Genomic DNA, 22,019 nt, shown 5'->3' with positions numbered 1-22,019 from the left:
TTGATATGTGAAAATGATTTCTTCTTTTTTTCTAATATACATCTTTTTGGTCATTATTGTCACTACAATTTCTCAAAATGTTCATTAACATTTGTATTTATTTGCAGTCATAAATTTTGGCCCTTTTTTTTTCTGTTGTTGTTGTTGTTATGTGCCGTCGAGTCGTTTCCGACTCATAGCGACCCTATGCACAACAGCCCTAAACCCTGCTCTATCCTGCGCCAACAGCACCACCTCTGACACACCCATCCCGATTACCCCAGTCACTGAATCAATCCATCTCATAGAGGGTCTTCCCCTCCTGCGCTGTCCCTCCACCCTCCCGAGCATGATGTCCCTCTCCAAGGACCCGTCCCTCCTGGCAACATGTCCAAAGTATGTCAGACGAAGCCCCAGAATCCTTGCCTCCAAGGAGTAGCTTGGTTTAATCCTCTCCAAGATGAATCTGTTTGTTTTCCTGGCAGTCCATGGTACATTTAGTACCCTTCTCCAGCACCACAGCTCAAAAGCATCCACTCTCCTTCTGTCCTCCCTAGTCATTGCCCAACTCTCTGATACATAACAAGCGATTGCAAAGACCATGGCCTGTATCAGGCGCACCTTAGTCTCCATAGAGACACTGTTGCTCCTGAGTACCTTTGAGAGGTCCCTAATGCAGACTTTCCCATCGCGATATGCTTTTTGATTTCCTGACTGCTGGTACCAAGAGTGTTGACTGTGGAGCTGAGCAAACTGAAGCTGTGAACACTCTCAATCTCTTCGTCATCCATCCTGACGCTGCCAATTGGTCCAGTGGCGAGAATCTTTGTCTTCTTGACATTGAGCCTTAGTCCATACTGAAGGCTGCAGTCCTTGACCCTTCGCAGCAAGTGCATGAGGTCCTCCTCAGTTTCAGCAAGCAGGGTTGTGTCATCTGCATAACGCAGATTATTAATAGATCTTCCACCAACCCTGATGCCACAATTCTCCTCATAGAGCCCAGCTTCTCGGATAATCTGCTCTGCATACATGTTGAAAAGGTATGGAGACAGGATGCATCCCTGGCGTACACCCTTCCCAATTTTGAACCATGCAGTGTTACCCTGCTCTGTTCTGACTACTGCCTCTTGATCCAAGTACAGGTTTCGCATTAGCACAATTAAATGTTCTGGGATTCCCATTCTTCTCAGAGTCAGCCACAGTTTGTTATGATCCACACAGCCAAATGCATTTGCATAATCAATGAAACACAGATAGACATTCTTCTGGTATTCTCTGCTTTCAGCCAAGATCCATCTAACATCAGCAACAATATCCCGAGTGCCACGACCCCTTCTAAACCCAGCCTGGACTTCCGGCAGTTCTCTGCTGATGTGCTGTTCTAATCGTTTTTGGATGATCTTCAGTAGAATCTTGCTTGCATGTGAAATCAATGACACTGTTCTGTAGTTTCCACACTCAGTTGGGTCACCTTTCTTTGGAATGGGAACAAATATAGATATCTTCCAGTCAGTTGGCCAAGTGGTTGTTCTCCAGATTTCTTGGCACAACTTGGTGAGCACATCCAGGGCAACATCTGTTATCTGAAATACTTCAATTGGTATACCATCTATTCCTGGGGCCTTATTTTTTGCTATTTCCTTCAAAGCAGCTTGTACTTAAGTATATATTTATTTTTCTTTGAGCTAGTATAAGTACTCTTTATATTCTTAATTTTATCAGTAACCATTGTTGTTGTTACATGCCGTCAAGTTGGAATAGATTCATAGCTGATCCTCTAGTGGGTTTAAGAAGCTGTAAATTGCAATGGAGGAGATTGCCCATCTTTCTTCTTCAGAGCAGCTAGCTGGTGGATTTGAACTTTGTGCCTTTCTATTGGCAGTGCAAATCCCTACCAGTAGGCTACCAGAGCTTCCTCAGTAACTGTTAGTCATATGTTAACACAAATAGTTTTCTCTCAATCATAACTTTTTTTGTATCTTTATTTTTATTGGTATTCTTTTTTCCCCTCTGAAGTTTTAACTTTTTAAAAAATTTAAGTCTTGGCAAGCTCTGGTGGCCTAGTGGCAAGAAACTTCACTGCAAGCCCAGAGGCACGAGGTTCAAATTCACCAGATGCTCTGCTGAAGAAGGAGGGACAATCTCCTCCTGTACCAGTCAGATCCAATTTGATGGTACACACACAAAAAATAATTAAAAAAAAAATTTAAGTCTTAGCCTTTGTGTTTGTGAACAACTTCCTTTCCTGATGTTTAACTGTCAAATTATATTTTTGTCTAGTTGTTTTATACTATCATATTTTGATTTGATTATTTAATTTGAAATGGATAAAATCAATAGCATAAGCTGATTTTAGTGGATATTAATGTACCTTTTCTTAAAATGTCAAATTATGCCTTTGAACATGTGACATTCCTGTTGAAACATTTTAAATATTCCTGGATTTGGTGTTGTTTTTAATTTGTTTGGTCACCCTATTGCCTGTTCAGCATTTTAAAGTTAATAAAGCTTTAGAGGACATATGCATACTCAAAACGGAAATTCTGTCATCATAATTCATGTTTCTGATCTCTCTCTCATCTATCATCTATCTATCTATCTATCTATCTATCTATCATCTATCTATCTATCTATCTATCTATCTATCTATCTATCTATCTATATCATCATCATCTATCTATCTAATCTTTTGTTAGCCTTTATCTTTGAAACAGGAATGTGTGTGCTTAGTAAAAACCTCAAGTGACATTATTATAGTGTTTTTAATGTTTAAAAATGTATTTTTTGCTTTTTGTTGTTGAGAATATACACAGCAGAAAACATACTGATCCAACAATTTCTGCAAGGACAATTTAGTGTCCTCATTTAATTTCTCAAGCTTTGCCATGCAACTCACCCTCCATGTCCAAACTGAATACAAGCTGCAATGGAAAGACACATGAGAAATGGAACCCTTTTCTGTTCACCCATCTGACCCCTCTTACCTTGGGGGTGCTGCCTTGACTTCTCCCAGGATCCCCTGGGGCCACACTTGGCCTTCTAAGGGACCATGTTGAGTTCTGGTCTCTGTTCAAGAACCCTCTTTGTGCGTCCTGCTGGGTATGAGGCATCACCCTCTTGACTCCTCCCCTCCTTGGCCCTCCCAAGACCACACCCCACAACCCAAGTAGAGCTCTCTGAGATCCCAGATTTACTGGAATGGTAAGATATTTCAATACTGTGATCTTGAACACCCCCAAACCCCAAATCTCCAGTCAATTCCAACTCATATGATGACCCTGGAGAGTCAAGTAGAACTACTGTCATGATGGAAGCAGACTGCCTCTCTCAAAGTGGTTTGAACCACGGACCTTCTGTTTAGAGATGAGTGCTTTTACTACTGAACCACGAAGGATCATGGTGCGTTCATGCTTCTGGTCACTTACAGCCTCGATCAGAGGAAAGCCTTCAAAATTGCCCACTGGCCCAGGTCAGGATGGCAGAGGTGGGTTTGCAAAGGAAAGGTTGGAGCACTTCCGTTTCTCTTCTGTATCCAAGTATTTATTTAATACTTGGGTATATTGTAGCAGAAAATACAGCAATCTGGCAATTTCCGCACATACAATTTAGTGTTTAAATTCTCATGCTCTGTGACCGTACTCATCCTCCTTGTTACAAGGGGATACAGACTTGAGTCTGGAGCATCAAAGACCCATGGAAAAACGAGACACGTTTCCTTTCACCCAGGCTCACCCCTCTGGCCTTGGAAGTGACCTATCAGACATCACAGAAGCCATGGTAGCACAGTGGTTAAATGTTTGACTGTACACCACAAGGTTGACGGTTCAACCCTACCAGTGTGTCTGAGAGAGAAACACATGGCGATTTGCTGTGGTAAAAATCACAGCCCAGAGAGGCCTCCAGGGCAGTTCTGCTCTGTGGGATGGGGTGGCTGTGAATCAGAACCGCTCAGCAGCACCAGAGGTCATACTAGGGCTGTGAGAATGAGACGGATTCTGTTCTACCCTTGTGGGGGGATTGTGGGGACACTGACGAGCTCCATTCCAGCATCTTCTGATAGAGGCTCTGGGGAAAGAACTGGGCTTATTACAATGGGCTCAAGAGCATTTTTCTAGCATCTCTGCAGAGTGGAGGAAGAGAAGATACCAACAGGCTCCTCGAGATGCCTGGCACTGTCGTCAGAGGGCACAGCATGTTTCTCAGGGACTGTGGGAAGGACAGTGTAGCTGGAACCTCACGTGCAGGGGGCAGACGGGGCGATGGGTGTGGGTGGGGGATGAACCAGGCAGGCCCTGGAAGGACTCTGGGTTTCCATGCAAGGAGATGTGGCCTCTCCAGGACCCTTGGCCCTGTTTCCTCCCGCCAGCCGCCTCCCTGCTCATGGTCTTCACATCAAAGATCAGTGACTCTGTCATGAAGCTCTAGGCCACCACAGCCTGCTCCTCCCCACCCCTGTGAAGGCTGCAAGTGTTGGGTGGGGAGTTAATGCTAATCCTTCTTAGAGTTTGTGGATTATTGATCTTGAACGCAGTGACCTCATCTGAAGCTCTTTGTTAAAAGGTCACTCTACCTGTTGGTTGGTGATACATCTGGGATTGAGGGGCTGAGGGTGACAGGGGCTTCCTACATCAAGATCTAGGAGAGACAGAGAGTGAACAGCATTCAGTGATATTTGAAGAATTTGGAGAGAATTTGTATTGGAGACAGGGGCTTGGTAAGTTCTGTGCTGGTGCAGGCTTGTGATTCTTCTAACAAAACTTGGAGAAGTCCACTTCAATCACACCATCACTTCTTGGCTTAGCAGGGTCCAGCTCCACATTGCCACTGTCCTTGTCCTCAGCCCTCCACGATGCTCTTTACTCCCTGTAACCTTGCTCAACATCACAGAACAATACGGGTCAGAAGCGGGATCTGTGTTTCATTACGGAGCTTGCGCATTTGACTATCTTTACCTTCATTCTCAGGGTTCAGCACATGGTAAAAACCAGCAAGTCGTGGTGACCCCATGTGTATGCCACTGTATGTCACAGGGCTTTTGAAGGCTGCTCTTTCAGAAATGTATCTCCAGGTCCTTCTTCCAAGGCACCACTGTTGTTGTTAAATGCCATCGAGTCGAATCTGACTCATAGTGACCGTATGAACCCTGCCCGATCCTGTGCTATCTCTGATACACTTAAGCCTATTGTTGCTGTCACTATATCAGTCTACCTCGGCAGGGGTCTTTCTCTCTTCTGTCGACCCTCCACCTTTCCAAGCACGGCATCTCTTTCCTTGGAATACCTTCTCCTAGAAATAAGTCCAAAGTATGAGAGATGAAGCTTCACCACCCTCGCTTCCAAGGAGCACTTTGGCTCCACTGTTTCTAAGACATATTTGCTTGTTCTTTTGGCCGTCCATGGGCTATTCAGAACTCTTCTCAAATGCCACAACTCAAAGACATCAATTCTTCTTCTATCATCCTTTTCATTGTCCAGCTCTCAGACGCATGGCAAGTAATTGAAAAGACCATGGCCTGAATCGGGCGCACCTCAGTCTTCAAACTGACATCATTGCTCTTCAGTATTTTGAAGAGATCCCTGACCGCAGACTTGTCCAACTTTTGCAGACTCAAATTGCTAACATTGTGGTTAGCAGCCAAGTGAATGAATCATTTTTATTTCCAATGACTCCTTAGTATATGGTTGTGGGTGTTGCGTACCATAAAGTCAGAGCCGACACCTAGCTGACCCTCTGGTGGGTTTTTCAGAGCTGTGGTGCTGGAGAAGAGTATTGAGAATACCATGGACTGCTAGGAAAACAAACAGATTTGTCCTGGAAAGGGTTAAACCGGGTGGCTCCTTGGAGGCAAGGATTCTGAGGCTCCGTCTAACATACTTTGGACATGTTGTGAGGAGAGACCGGTCCTTGGAGAGGAACATCATGCTTGGGAGGGTGGAGGGACAGTGCAGGAGAGGAAGGCCCTCTATGAGGTGGATTGATTCAGTGATTGGGATAATTGGGATGGGAGTGTCGGAGACGGTGTGATTGGCACAGGACAAGGCAGAGTTTAGGGCTGTTGTACATAGGGTCGCTATGAGTCGCAGGCGACTTGACGGCACATAACAACAACAACAACAAGAGTTAATTGCACAGGAGGAGATTTTCAGAGATGGTTGACCGCACAGGAGGAGATTGCCCATCCTTCTTCTACAGAGCAGCTGGTGGGTTGCAGCACAGCTTCTTCCACTAGGTGCTCAATTAATACTAAGTGTTGATCAACAAATCTGTCTGGGAAAAAGAGTAGTCGAAGTGTAAGACTTCATCTCACATACTGTGAGCATGTTGTCAGAAGGGGCCTGTCCTTGGAAAAGGGTATCATGTTAGGGAATGTAGAGGGTCCGTAAAGAAAAGACCATCAACGAGATGAACTGACACAGTGTTGCAACCATGGGCTTGAACATGGTGGAGACTGTGAAATGGTGCACGGCCGGGCAGGGCTTGTTCTCATGGACACAGGCTGCTGTGGGTCTGGGTCAACTCAGCGGCACCTACCAACCACCACCTCAGGTGAATGAACGCCAGGGGCTCTGTTGGTCCAAACTGCTCAGTCCAAGCACTCAGCTTCTCACCTGTCTTGCTTTCTCTCGCCCACCCTGCGTTTTCTCAACTGTCTTGCTTTCTCTCTCCCACCCAGCATTCCCTCATCTATCTTGCTTTCTCTCGCTCACCCTGCATTTTCTCACCTGTCTTGCTTTCTCTAACCCATCCCTCGGGTTTTATGGCTTAACAAGGGGGCAAGGCAATTAACCAGAGTGAACAGGCGGCTATCCCAGCTTAACCACGTGAGACTTGTGTAGCCAGCAGCTGGCGTGCCCAGACCACAAACCCTTTTTGGAGGGGGTGCCCCTGTCCTTGAGTAGCTGGCTCACAGGCAGGTCCCCCGAGACAAAGCAGGGGTGTACAGAGAGCCCGGATGTTAAACAGGAAGGCAGGGTCATTTCAATCTTACCTGGACCAGGTTGCCACATCCTTGAATTTGTAACACAGCTGCCCACTGCCTCTACTGGGATTCCATCATAAATTACTCAGGCACAAAACTGACCAGACTGGAAAGCTTGCAAAGGCAGCCGGGAAACCAGAAAAGGGGTGTTTGTAGAAATGGTCCTCTGGAGAGGAAAGAAGGTGCCAGATAAGGGTCAGCTGGCCCGAGCCACAGGGAGGTTGCTGCTTGGCTTCCCTGAGGGTCACTGCCTCCCTCTCCCTCCCTCATTTCTCTCTTCGCTGCTTCTCTTTTCTCTTGTCTTTAAAAAAGACACATAGGCAGAAATCAATCCATCAAATGTCATTACAGATTTATTAAGCTTGATGTAGAAAGACACTTAACAGTAACGTCTTCAGAAAGCATAAAAAGAGCACTTCCAGTCACACTTGTGCTTTGAAAATCTAAATATATTTTTTTCATCATATAAATAATTCTTTTCATGTTTTAAGTGCATCTGTGTGTGTGTGATTTTTCTTCTTCTCTGATTCCCACCCCCTCTGTCAAATTGGCCTAAACGGAAGTGGTGGACGGAAATGAAGCCATTTTGCAAAGCTAATGGTGTAGAGAGGCAGGTCTGAGAAGCAGGTCTGTGCTCTACCATGTCGGCGAGATTTCAGGAAGGTGGTTCAATATCTGCAGCATTGAAACGAAGGACAACCTCCAGCAAAATCATCATTGAACACACCCAGGTCTTTAATGTTGCAATTGGGTTTCCGGATGCAAATTGCAATCAGCTTTCAGCTGAGAATAGTGCCGTTCCAATTGGTGTGTGTGTGTGTGTACGCAGGGGAAAGGAATTTTTTTTTCTGTCACAAAGAATCGTTATCCTGCCTCCCAATGTAAATAATAAAATACTATAGAAGCCTTTTTGAGCAGCTCCATGTAACCTTGGCGAGTGGGTTGTTATTGTTTTTGGACAATATGAAAAGAAATATTAGCTATTATTTAGGACTTGAATCACAGTTCGCAAAAGTTAGAATGGTTTTTACTTAAGAAAAAAAGAAACCTCTTTAGATATAAAAGATTATGGCTTTTGTGATAGAATTTAAGGGCTTTCTTCATCTCGACCGTCAATATTTATTTTCAGCGGTAAAATTGTATTAAAAAAACCATGACAGAAATACCACCACCACTCTCGCTTATAGATCATTTAGATGCTGAAGAATCACACCTAAAGCACACATCTTCTGTTCACCCCAACAAAATATCCCCCCAAAAAAGAGACTGACCCAAAGTACCTTTTGAGTTGATTTAAGTGGGAGGATAAAGATCAGATTGTTTATAATTAGGAGGGTTGTCAGGATGGTGGTACAGAGGGACAAAACCAGGAGCTTTTTGCTTTTTTAAAAAAAATCTCTGCATATTTCCCCCTCCTCACTTAGAAATGCTGTCTGTCACTTCCAGGTGTGATGTTTGCCTTGGGGCAGTGGGAACTGGAGAAGAGCCTTTGGAAATTTGAAGAGAATAATTAATATTAGAGGGCTGCTGGGAAGTCCAAGAAAGAGTGGCCCGCCCTGAAGAGAATGTTCTAGAGTCCAGAGAACTGAGCAGAACTCCCTATCTGTGATGGATCTGTTTGGCCACACGGTGGTAGATTGCTCCCAGCTGAGAATGATCTTCTACACCGCCCCCCCCCCTTTCATTGTAAGGACAATTTATAATCATCAAAAACAAGTGAAACATGGTTTTGATTAAAACAGCCTGTTGGCTCAATAATCTTTGTAATTTTAAAAACATCCTTAATGCGAAGAAGAAGGCGCCGATGTCAGGAATGGCCTGGGGCCCCATTACAACAGCCATGGAATAAATAAGAAGAACATTCTCGAGGTCATAAAAACAAAATTAAGCTAATGTTTCAAATTTTGACAATTATGAATTCTCCCTCTAAGAAGACATAAAAAAATAAAATAAAATCGGGTACTATTAGACCAAATACAAAGAGGATAATCCTATGAGGATGAACTTGCTGTGTTCCCCAGGAGTGAAGCATGTCTTTGAAGGAAAACTCAGAATTAGGACATTAGTTCCTCTTGGAATCCAGCAACTGGCCAGGACTCATGCAGGCAGATAGACAGACAGAACGGGTTCTTAGAAATGCTTTGTAAACCTCAGCTCCATTTCTTTCATTAATTGTTGAAAGAGAATGATCGGGGGAGGGGGAAGGAGGGGTGGGGAGAAGGACAAACAGAGCTTTCTGTACAAAAGTCTCTCCCTCTTTTGGTAGGCTAATTTGGTAAGAAACAGAAAACAAGCTAATGTAACAAAATCTGTCTTCATACATGGGGATATCGTGAGTATATACATCTATGTACAGTATAAAAATGCAGAGGAAGCTTAAGTTTCCAAGCATCTAATCTGTATTGTACATAAGAAAGTCCATACTTGCTCCTCGTACACAGGCAAATGCAGCAGATACAGCATGCAGGAGAGAGAAAATGAGCAAAATTGCACAGAAACATTCTACAGGTACAGACGCATTCCTTTTTCTTTGAAAATGGCTTCTCAGCTTTCCTTGTCTAAAAATGTGTTGGCCTATCTTTATGGGCAAAGAAACACTTCCCTTCTGAGCAAGGATGTCTCTAAATCTCACATGTCCCACCTCTTCTACTGCCCTTCTTCCTAGAAAAAAGAAAATACCAGCATCCACAACAGTGTCTGAACTCTTGTTGATTTCACAGGGGTTGGGCTTTTGTGGCTCAGTCTGACAGTGTCTGATTTTAAGGAGAGTACGAAGGGTTAAAAGGATGCCAGACCATCTGAAACCAAGAGGTCCTCAGGTATGGTAACAGGAGAACTCTGAGCTGAATGAACAGTGTTTCGTTGGTCAGCTATTATTTTTTTAAATAAATACCTGCATTGTGCGTTCTAGCTTCTAGCGGTTGACTTCAGAGGCAGCCAAAATATCAAAGCAAAACTGGAAGACCTCTGTTCATTACAATGGAGAATGGACAAACTTTTAGTTACTCTTTCTTTTTTAAACATTGTGGCTATTTTTTAAACAAATATATAGGTGCATGTACGTTTATAATTTTCAGATGTTCTAGGAGTCATATTAGAAAGCGAATATATTACTGTACAAAGTTTTCATACTTGAGATAGAATTGTGTGATTGCTAATGTTCTGTGGATACACGTTACTTATTTCTTGGGGACCATAATTCAAATGTAGGTTTCAGGTTCATGATAATTCAGGGAACATATGGAGGGTTTTTTTGTTTGTTTTTCAGAGTTTTGGGTGGTGGGGGTTGGTTAGAATTTATTTTTTAAAAAAGCACTGCATTTGTTCTGACTTTTCAACTTCTGGGTGTCCACACAACAGGAGTTATTGTTTGTAAGTCCAAAAGCAGTTTTAAGAGAATCAACATCGCACAAAATGCTGTGAGTACTTAATCTCTCTCTCTTTCTCTCTCAAAGGACTTTTTAAAGAGACTTTAATGATAAGCATATGGCTATTGGTAAAGTCATCTGTGCGTTGAAAGGTGTCAGATCAGTGTGTCAGTCTTTGCAAAAGGCATATCACTTGGAAAAACTTACGTATATATCATTTCAAAGGAAATGGACAGAGTTGTGTCGCAGAAACAGAGTTCCACCTGGTCCCAGCATTTCGAAACAGTCCTATTCTAATCCATAAAACATCGCTGGTTTCCCTGCAGCTTGGGCTGCCTTGTGCATGAATAATTTTTGGAGAAACACCCACGTCCCGCTAGCCCATTGTTCGCGACTACTGGAAGATTCACTGGAGCCTGGAAATTGTGTATCTGCGTATGCCTTTGAATCTGCCACAGGGAAATAAAGCAGATGGTGGCTTTGACTCTGGATAAAGAGGTAAAACTCCCCTCTACGAAGTCTAAGGGTGATTCACAAGTTCCAGAAGGTCAAATGCTTCCTTCCAATGACAATACAGCTCTCAGTCTACAACATGGAAATCTATGCCTCTCATCTCAGCTCATCTCTGTCTCTGAGTATTTCCGCGATGGTTTGAGAAAGTACCACACGAAGGAAGAAAATGAAATTAGCATTTTAACATGTCACGGGGGGGGGGAAAAAAGAAATGAAAAGTTAAGTTTTGATTTTTTTTTTTTTTTTGCCTAATGCATGTCCAAAATAGATACAACTTCTCTCACTCCTTAGAATTACACATGCATTTTTACAACATTTAATAGATTTCCTTTTTATTATTATTTTAGCATTTCCACTCGACGCTACAGGTCTTGTTGCAGGAAGTCAAGAATAATGGGGAAAGAATGAGATTTTTTTAAAAGGATTTTTTCCCCTATTTTTTTTAAAACTAAAGCATTTAACACGCTTAAAAAAAGGGGGGGGGATGAAACTGGATGAAAAACAAAATATGATTTGTGTTTGAATACAACTGAAATCATGTGGGAAGTGACAGAAAGCAAGATTGCCAGGCCCATCTAAGGCCTTGTCATCTGTGGATTTACTGTGGAAAGTTTCAGAAAATCTCAGACTTTGCTACCAAGTTGTCCATATTCAAAACCCCTCAAATGCACTGCCATCGGGTGGAGCCTGGCTTACAGTGACCCCGGAGGACAGTAGAGCTGCCTCTGAGGGCCATAATCTTTTCAGAAGCAGACAGTCTCATCTTTCTCCTGAAGAGCTGCTGGTGGGTTCAAACCACCGACCTTTAGCTTCGCAGTCCAGCTTTTAATCCTTTGCCCCACCAGGGCTCCTTCCTTACCCACTGGAAAATAACAATAAAGTTCCTGCATACATGAACTCTCTGATTGCTTAACCAAGGTCATGGGGTGGGGGTGGGGGGATACTTCCCAAAGATGTCATTTTATTTGTTTTGTTTCCTGTATTTCAACTCAGTTCAGCGCCTTGTGCTGCTGACATTAATTTTGCAAGATTTAAACAACCGAGCTGGCACATTTTAGGGGCGAGTTTGACGAAATTTATTTGCGACCTGAAAGCAATTCTGTGGGGACAGGCTGGGCTCTCCAATTTATTCCGTGATTATATTCTGCTTTTAGGCCTTGACCTATTTTTAAGCTATTTCCGCCCCGTATGCTTTTCCGAAGAAGGATTTCTCTTTCTGAAATACTATTATTTTTTTGAAAACAGGAATAAAACACAACCACCGGGAGAGAGTCGGACCCCCACGTGAGCTGTGCCTCAGGCTCCTGGGTGTAGCAGCTGCCTTGACGGGCTTCGCTGGGTCCCGCGTGCAGCCTGTGAGCAGTGTGGCAAGTAACTTGACCACTGTGGAAGTGGTAACAGAGTGTGGGACACAGGATAAACCGCCAGTTGCCAATGACTCAATTCCAACTAGTTGACGATCTTCTGTATGCCAGAGTAGAACTGTGGTCCACAGCGATTCCAAGGGTGGATTTTTCTAAAGTAGATCACCAGGCCTTTCTTCTGAGTGACCTCCAGGTGGACGCAAACGAACTTTTGCCACCTAGGAAACTCCAAGCATGTAGTAAACCCCAGTTCAAATTCAAATTCCAACTCATACCAACCCTATAAAGCAATGTAGAATTACCTCATAGGATTTCCAAGGGTATAAATCTACATGCAGGTAATGACCACATCTTTCCTCCAAGGATTGGCTGGTGGGCTCTGACTGCTGACCTTCGGGTTAGCAGCCAGGTGCTCAAACATTGTCTCCAGGGCTCCTGGGCACAGAGGAGCTGCCCAGTCATATCTGTTGAACACAAAAGCCGAATAGGTGGTTTCCTTTTGTATCACGTGGCCCTGCTCCCCCTCACGGGGAGCTTGGCAACAGGTTGGGAAGTTGGTGAACTTACTCAACTAGGAATTGGACCCAAATAAGTAAAGCATATTTCTATATAAAATTTTTTAAACGGATGGGTCAATGTGCAGCTGGTTGGTGGCTGCAGCTGGAAGAGGGGATGGGAGAAAGAAATGCAATGCTTTCTCTTACTCCTACAAAGGGATAGTGGAAGAATGGAGATATTTGTGCATCATTTGTACGCTACTGGACGGCGTGGCCCTTCCCTCTTCTGAAATTCTGATTTATCCAGAGACAGGAGGGGGGACGGCATGAAAGCAGATAGAAAGAAGCGTGTTTCTGCATTCATTTTACTTCATTTTCCCTTCCAGGAAGAAGTTCCTAGAAGCGTCCAAGGGCTTGCCAAGTCAAGACAGGCTTGGTCTCCAAGAACATACCACGAGCTGCGTGTAGCATACAGCCTGAGCCCAGATCTTGTTTCCTCAGGAAAACGTTCGCAGCTGTCCCTCAGCCGTGACGTGCGTGGTTACCAAGCAACAGTTCATGAGTCTCAACCAAATTTATCAATATTTTTATCTTTTGCCTCCCATTCCACCCCACCATAGAAGTTGTGCTAACGAAACCATATAGATTGTTGGGGACAATTTAGTCAGTTGACATAACATAGTTCACAAAGATAATGTTCTGCAGCCTGGTTTGGTGAACAGTGTCTGGAATGCTAAAAGCTTATGTGTAGCTAAGAGAAAACCATTGGTTCCTGCTTTTTTTTTAGGGCCAAAGAGAATGAAGGAAACCAAATATTCAGAGAAGAAACAAATGATGAGATCATTAATCCACATGAACTATGACCTCTTCTACCCTGAGACCAGAAGAACTAGGTAGTATCCAACTACCACCACCAATTGCCACAACAGGCATTCCCCAATGGAACAGGAGGGAAGGAAACTGTAGAACAAAACTCAAATTGCTAAAAGTGGGGGGTAAGGGACAAACCTACAAGACCAAGAGAGAGTAGTCTATTTATTGTCCTAAAATAACCTTTGAACTTGGAATTGAGGCTATCCCTGCAGGCCATCTTTCAGCCAAATAATAGAATTCATTTATAAAATAAACAATGCCACCTATGACTAATGTGGTCCCTTAAACAATTAACTCCTTAAGACCCAAAAGCTGAGGAAGTAAGGAAGGGCAAGGAAAGCTAGATTGATGGAAACAAAACAAACAGAATAGAAATAATGAGAACGATGACAGATCGGAAAAATCGTAATCAATGGCACAGAACAATTTGTATGACCACCGTTCAAGAGAAACTCAGTTTACTGTGTAGACGTTCACCAAAACCACAATATTATTTAAATAATAAAAATCATATAGATAATATGTTGAAGACTATGGTTTATTACAATTCTTTTTTTAGAAGAAAAAGAAGTTGAGAACTGTGTTGTTCCCCTTACCCCCCATTTGAAGTAGGAGTGGAAGCATTTGCTTTTGGACTCTGTAACAGGATCTGCATTATGTGACTTTACCGAATAACCCTAGGTTGGAGCAGGCAGTTTTTAACAGCTTTAAGAACCCCAATGCTAACGCATTGATTTTCCTTTAATAGAATTTTGTTGTCGAAGGACAGTCCTCCGTAGGGTCCACCCTTCAATCTTAACCCATCTGAAGACGGCTCCTTTCCAGTTGAGCTCCATTCATTTCCAGTTGAATAGGTTAAGCAAAGACAGACCTCGCTGTTCTCAATTCAGTTTATGATCCTCCCATCATAAAAAATAATATCAGCACCTTGCTTTTCATGTCAGAACTACATTTGAGCTGCTATTCCCTATGCCCATGAGTAAATCCCGTAAAAGCCGCCCCGTTGTACTGTTGCTGTTTTTCCTTGTGGGTGATTGATTGATGGATGGGTGCTGACACTTCAATGAAGCTATTTCGACTGCCATCTCAATCCGATGATGTGAGGGGTATATTTTCTGTCCATGCCTCATTACTTCAGAATGACATTCCTGGAACTTCATTTACTTTTTCCCTCCTTCCCTGAAGCGCCATATTTTTTCCCATCTAGGTTATGCATGCCATAAAAAAAGCAATTTGCTATTATATGTGGCATAAGGGCAACACTTTCTCTAGGAGGTAAATAAGAAGTTTCTTTCTTCTTTTTTTTAATCCCAATGTTGAATTTAGGGATCATGGTAAAATTTCCAAAACAATTTCAACAAGCAGCTTCCTTAAGAAATGGTGAAGAGGGTATATTTGACTCCATTCTGTCAATGCTGGGTGTGTGTGTGTGTGTGTGTGTGCGCGCACGCACGCATTATGTGCACATGATCCTCTTAGTAATTAAAGCAATAACAAAAATATCTCTTTTGTCAAAGAATCATCTAGTTCTCTGAGTATTGACCTAAAATAGCTTAAATATTTCACCTATAGCAGAGCAGTGGTTTACAACACAATCCAAATTTATTTGTCCTTGGAGAAAAAGAAAATTCATTGTTTAAATGCAATGATGGATTTATCTATTATAGGTTGCTTTCAGTTTTGTAGAAAATGCTCAGAAGAGTAAACAGAGCTGCTCTCATATTTCCAAACAGTGCACTAGGTATGCAAGACTTTTAATATTAAAACATGCTCTAAGCTTTTCCAAGTTGACTTAGGAGCTGATTTTAATCTGTGTAATACAGTATTCCCGTTAATAATAACGTATAATTAAGACATCCGTTAAAAATCCATAACGTTAATTTAATGGAGAAAATCTAATACAGTTCTATTGGAATTTTTACGTTAAATTAACTTTAACGGGCTTTTAATGGATGTCTTAATTAGATCTCATTATTAACGGGAATATTCCACAAATTAAAATGGGACCCTCAAAGTTTTAATGAAAAAAGTTGCGGGAACACATTTAAAACGGACATCCTATTTCATGCTTTCTGTTGTTTCTAAGCCTAAACTGCATGTCAGAGCCCATAAACAACAGGTCTGGCAGAACAAAAGGACCAGGAAAAGCCCCTGTTGAACTCTCCACCCTGCAATGATCTCATCGTTTTGCTTGCTTTTCAGATTGGACAGTTCACCAGCTTCCCCAACTCCCCCAGTTTTCAGCTCCCCAAAGACAGTGGTGCATGCTGAAAAGGATTTAAAAGAAAAGATAAAAAGTCGAGATCACAATGACAATAGAGATGCCTGCCACTGCACAGGGGGAAAGCAAGTCTTTGGCAGAAACACGGTTAAATCTAACCATGTGGACAACTTTCACAGAAGATGAACATTGTTCGGAGGCTTTCTTGGCTCAAACTCCGGTTTAACTTAATAATTCTTCCACTTTGCAGTGATGAATGGCTCCCCAGGGCAGGGCCAGGCCTGGGCAATCCAGGTGCAACCGTAATGGTTACACTGAACAGAAACATTTCCTTTAGACAAACGTTCCCAGAGGGGTTATAAATAGGAAATGGACGTTACCATGAAAAGCTGGCTTCCAAGCCTCTGCATCTAGTGCAACCCCCTTGGACATTCAACTATGAACACTTTGCACTTTCCTCCCCCCCCAACCCCCTTTTTCTGTCAAGTGTTACAAACTGACAAAATGAGTACATCCGAGTGTTCTCAGTCACTCCTGTTCTTCAGTGGGCACTTTGTTTTCGGGTGACAGTGAGGAGGGGACCGTGGAGTCGTGACACCCTCGTTGCAGTTTATCAATGGAAATCTAATATCATCCATAAGCAGAGAAGTGGAAATCAATACTTCATTACCAAATTGTTAGTGGAGATGAAGAGAAATGGCAGGAGTGTTGGGTGGTTGTGGGTTGTTTTTTTTTTTTTAAATGTTTGCAGTCTTCTCCCAGCAGGGTGTCAAGAGTTCAATGGCAGAGCAGGGAGATGAGACGGCTGTGCAGAGGCTCCAGGCTGTTAAGTTGAAACTAAGGCATTTGTCCTGTAACGGGAATCAGAACAACAAAAAAAAAGAATCATTATTTTCCGAGGCGATTATTAGCCAGGTGATTCTTTCTCCAGAATACTCAAATTGCTTATCCACACCAAATCACTTGCATCAATGTTCCAAGTACAGTCATGGTAGATTAAGTCTAGTCTGGGGTCTGAAGCAGGGAACTCTGGTGGCCTACTTGGCAAGAAATTACACTGCAATCCCAAAGGTTCGAGGCCACTGGCTGCTCCCAGGAAGGAAAACGGGCAATTTCCTCCCTTGTGATTAACCGCCTCTGAAAAACTGCCTGAGCGTCAGTTATGGGTTGGTTCTGACTCTGTGGTACTCAATAACAACAGGGTCTGATAATAAGGGGTACCATGGCAAAATTTGGTTAACCAAAAGGTCAGGGATCCCTCCAGAGATCTGCTTCCATAAGAATTCCAGGCTAGAAACCACTATGGGCCAGCTCTGCTCTGTCACTATGAGTTGAAAGAAGAGTTGAGGACACTTAACAACCACAACAAGGTCTGACACAACCATGTAATGGGACTTATAAAGGAGGAGCTAACTTAAAAACAACAAAGCCTAAAATTTTATCTACATCTCTGTCTATCCATCCATCTTCCATATAGGGAGCTCTGGTGTCCTAGTGATAAGAGGTGCTGGAATCACAAAGGCACTTGGTTCGATTCCAACAGTTGCTCCATCAGAGAAGGATGGGCAATCACCTCCTACGTGGTTAACAGCCTCCAAAAACCCGCTGTAGGGTCAGCTACGGGTCAGTTCCGATTCAACGGTACACAACATCATCTTCAATAGAAAGAATTTTAGAAAAGGAAAAAACCAAATTCAGGTATGAAGCAGTTTCATTTCATGGCCTCTTTACCCAACGATAGCTCCCATTTGTTTTTTTTTGTTTGTTTTGTTTTTGTTTTTAATTATTATTTTTGTGTGAGTGTACCGTCAAATCAGATCTGACTGGTACAGGAGGAGATTGACCCTCCTTCCCCGGCAGAGCATCTGGTGGATTTGAACCGTGTGCCTCTGCGATTGTAGTTGCAGCTCCTTACCACTAGGCCACCAGAGCTCCCCTGACAGCTCCCATTTGGATTTTGCTGTATTTCTTTTTACTCATTTCTTTTCTCATGGTTTTTTTTTTAAGGTTTACATAATCATAAGACAGCTCTGGTGATATAGTCCATAGGAGATTGCACTGTTAACTCAAAGGTTGAGCCTCTCTGGTAGTTTAAACACACCAGGGACTCAGACAAGATGAGCAATCTCCTCCCTAAGTTCTAGCCTCAGAAACCCAATGGAAAGTCAGCCAAGAGTCAATTATGACTTGGTGGCAATGTGTCTGAGTCTTACTATTTTTTAAAAGTGTCTGCATTGTATGTTATTATCAGTGTGTCATTATTATTATTTTTAACCAGAAAACTTTGCTGTAAATAGCTGCATAAGTTCTACCACCTAATCTATCAGTTTTTACTAAGCCATTCTCTTAATGTTAGACATTGAGTTTTCTTCAATCTTGTTCCATCATAAATAGCATCGTCATGAACATCATTTAAAGCTTTGCAGTATCTTGGAAAATTTTCCTACGATTGAATTCCCAAGGGTGGCCCTAAATCAAAAGACATGAACAGCTTTATCCATCAACGTCTTCAACCTCCCTCAGATTTGAACAATATTCAGACATTTCTGCTTAAGTTTCTCTTAGGGCACAGTTTGTTCTAGGAAGTAGAGCAAAAGAACAGAAAAAAAACCTCATCATTTATTATATTCTAGTCCTGTTTTAGTTTTCTAATGCTTCTGTAACGGAAATATCCTAAGTGGAGGGCTTTAACTAACAGAAATTCATACTCTCTCAGTTTACTACGCTAGAGGTCAGAAGCAGGGTGCCTTTTCTGTGGATTCTGGAAGAGCGGCCTTGTTCCTTTGACCTTCTCTGCTTCTTTTGACTTGCTTGCTAATCTCTCTTATATCTCCAAAGACATGGATTAAAAATAAACTCTACTCTTACCTTGTCTTTCTAGCCTAACAAAGTCACCCTGTTCCCCAATGGCATTATAGAGAGGCTAGCACTGACAACACACATTTTGCGGGAGATAAAATCCAATCCACAATAAGTCTCTTTTCTGTAAATTTACAACACACATTGGCATACTAACAGCTCTGAGCGGTCCTGCCATTAAAATAAAACTGAACACCGTCCTTCCTGACACAAAAGTGAAAAACAAAATCAAAACTCACATTGTTGAGTCAAATCTAACAAACTTTCGTATTTCAGAGCAGAACTGCTCCACTGGGTACTCAATGACTGTGAAGAGTATTTTGGAAGTAGTTCACCAAGACCTTTTTCCTGTGGTATCTGTGGGCGGCGGGAATCTCCAATCTTTTGGTTAATTGTTGAGTGCTTAATCATTTGCAGCTCTCAAGCACTCTTCAACTCAGCTGAGCCTCGTTTTATTTAACCCTGTGCCTCACAAATTTATGAGATAACTCTCTTCTTCTCCTCCCCCAAACACACAAATACATGGTGTGGGTGATTTCTGGAAAACACCTGGAAGGCAGAATCTAGCTTGGAAACCAATGATGCGTTTCTAAGATCTTGTCATCCTCTCCCCACTGAGTCATTACGGAACTTCTGGGATCCTGAGGCCAGGTTTTCGGCTTTTTTTTTTAGGAGAGTGGAAAGGCTCAGCAGGAAAGGATTGTTTTGTAATTGCAATCCAACACGTTCTGAAGTGGTTTTGGTGATGTTGGCTCTGTGGGTGTTGTGTTGGCTACCCACTACATCGATGGCTATCTTCATGTCAGCTTCACAGTGAGGTGCAGGGGTAAGTGTTCATATGGCCATTCCCCACCCTGGGAAGGCGAGCCGCAGAGGTGCTACAAGTCATGTGGTCCACTGGAACCTGGCTGGTGAGTAGAAGAAAGGTTACCTTCAGGCAAGTTTTCCTGACTTAGAAGTGATTCTGATATGGCCCGTGATGCGTACACGATAATGTCCTAAAGTGTCAAATGCTAATGTTATAATTTAAGGACCTTTCTCTCAAAATACCCATCTGAAGACTGTTATTGTGTCCCAACGAGTCAGAACCGACTCATAGCTGATGCTTTTATCAGGTTTTCAGAGGCTATAAATCTCCTTGGAGGAGACTGCCTTCTGCAGAGCAGCTGTTGTATTTGAACCACTTGCCTTTGGGGTTGCCGTGCAGCTTCTTACCACTAGGCCAGCAGACCTCCTTATTGTTTTAAAATTTCAGATTCGAGTGGTTTGAGTATTTAAAATTTTTTTGGCTTTGTGGCTATTTCCATCTGAGGAGTCTCCTTGTTTCTCACTTTGATTGATGGAAGTAGTAGATTTTTCTGGAAAATCTATCTGTGTTTCTGTTCTAGGAGAAGAATAATATAAAGAAGACCTGAATATACAGACAATATACTAATACTCTTTCTTTTATTATATCCTATCTTAAAAGAAGAAAAATACAACACACACACACACACCCCTGCCACCCCGCTGACATTTAATGAAAACAAAAACACTCTACCATTAAGTCAAGTCTCAAAGTAAGCCTCTACTGGGTTCCCAAGGGAGTGAGTTGCCAGTACAAAGGCAGCTGGTTCGAATCCATCAGTGGTTCCGAGGGAGAAAGATGGACAATCTCTTCCCCTGTGATTTGTCACGTTTGAAAAGCCAGTGGAGGTTCAGCTATGAGTTGGCTCTGATTCAACAGCCATGAACAGCATGAGAACAACACTGAGTTTCTGAGGTTGTATATCTTTATGAGAGGAGATTGCCCGTGTTTCTTCTATAGTTGTTGTTGTGTATCGAATCATAACTGACCCATAGCAGACCCTCTGGCGGGTTTTGAGAGACAGTTAATTGCACTGGAGGAGATTGCCTGTCCTTCTCCCGTGGAGCAGCTGGTGGCCTTGAACTGCATGTCTTCAGGATTGCAGCCCAGCTTCTTGTCATTAGGTCACCCGAGCTCCCTTCTTTTGTAGAGCCGGATTTGAACCACTAACTTTTCAATTAGCAGCCTGACACATTAGACATTATACTACCAGGACTTCTTAGGTTTAACAAAGAGACTTGATAAAAAGAAGAAAACTAGAAAATGTAAGGAGGAAGAATAAAAATACCTGATGTCCTTATTTCTTACATTTCAAAAGAAATTATTTATAATGGAGTAAGAAAAAAAGAGAATGACAATAAAAAGACCACGCAAACACTGTTGGTTGCCTTTCAAATGGTAGTTGAGACTAAGTTTTGGTTTTTTTCCCTGCAAGGGTATTTCTTTTCTCTAGTATGTTGAGCTACTACTATAAAAATAAAACAGAAATAAATAAAATTTTAATTACATATCTAAAAAGTCATTGGCGGTGTTCATTAAGTAGAGTTTGTGAGAGTGAGCCAGGCGAAAAGATGCAATTATTTTTGTATTAATTACAGAGCCACCAACAGATGCATAGAATTATATATGCCTTAATTTGGTCATGCTAGAATTTTTAATCTCTGCGGCAAATCATTTTGCTCGGCTCTTTCTTTCTCTTGGCCCTTGCTCAGATCTGCCTGCCCTCCCTCTCTCCACTGCTCTCCGAGGGCACTGTTGTCCTTAGGCGGTGTCCTGCAATGACTGGCAGGATGGGGCCAGCAGTGGTACCTCGTGGGGGGCCCTGGAGATGTCAGGTGTCTCCCATTGTGTGGGGCACCTTCACCACGGGAAGCCGTGGCCCCATCCCGCATCATTTCTGAAAGCTCCGAAGGTGTGGCTTGGCAACCTTGGCACTACTGATATTATACACTGGTGGGGCCACTGTATGCATTATAAGACGTTTAGCAGAACCTCTGACTTCTCACTAGATGCCGGTAGCACCTTCCCCTAGCCTCAGTCCAGAGATGTGACAAACCAAAACATCTCCAGACAGTGTCCGGTGTTCCTATTACCTCAAAGCCACATTTCTGCCAACTGCCACTGGATAAACTGATCTGGGAGACAGAAGTTGGCATGGAAAAGCAGGAGTTTTATTACATACCAGTAATAGGAGACAGGGAGTTCTGGTGGCTTGTTGTTGTTGTTGATTGCCTTCGAGTTGAGCACAACTCACAGCGACCCTCTGAACAAAAGGCTTGAAGCCCCTCTACAACTACCGATATTTATCAAAGTTCATAGATTTTCCAGAGGCATGTTGTTTAAGAAGTGGACACAACAGCAATAGGAGACAGGGAGCTCTGGTGGCTCAGGGGTAAGGAAGTGTGCTGCCAACCCAAAGGTACACAGTTCAAATCCACCAGCTGGCTGCTCTGTGGAAGAAAGATGAGCAGTCAACTCCCGTAGGATTTACTGTCTATGAAAACCCACTGGAGGGCCAG

Source organism: Elephantulus edwardii, unplaced genomic scaffold, assembly GCF_000299155.1.
Source record: "Elephantulus edwardii isolate Elephantulus edwardi_28Jun2011 unplaced genomic scaffold, EleEdw1.0 scaffold00015, whole genome shotgun sequence".
Taxonomy (NCBI): Eukaryota; Metazoa; Chordata; class Mammalia; order Macroscelidea; family Macroscelididae; genus Elephantulus; species Elephantulus edwardii.
This window is presented reverse-complemented; position numbering follows the sequence as displayed.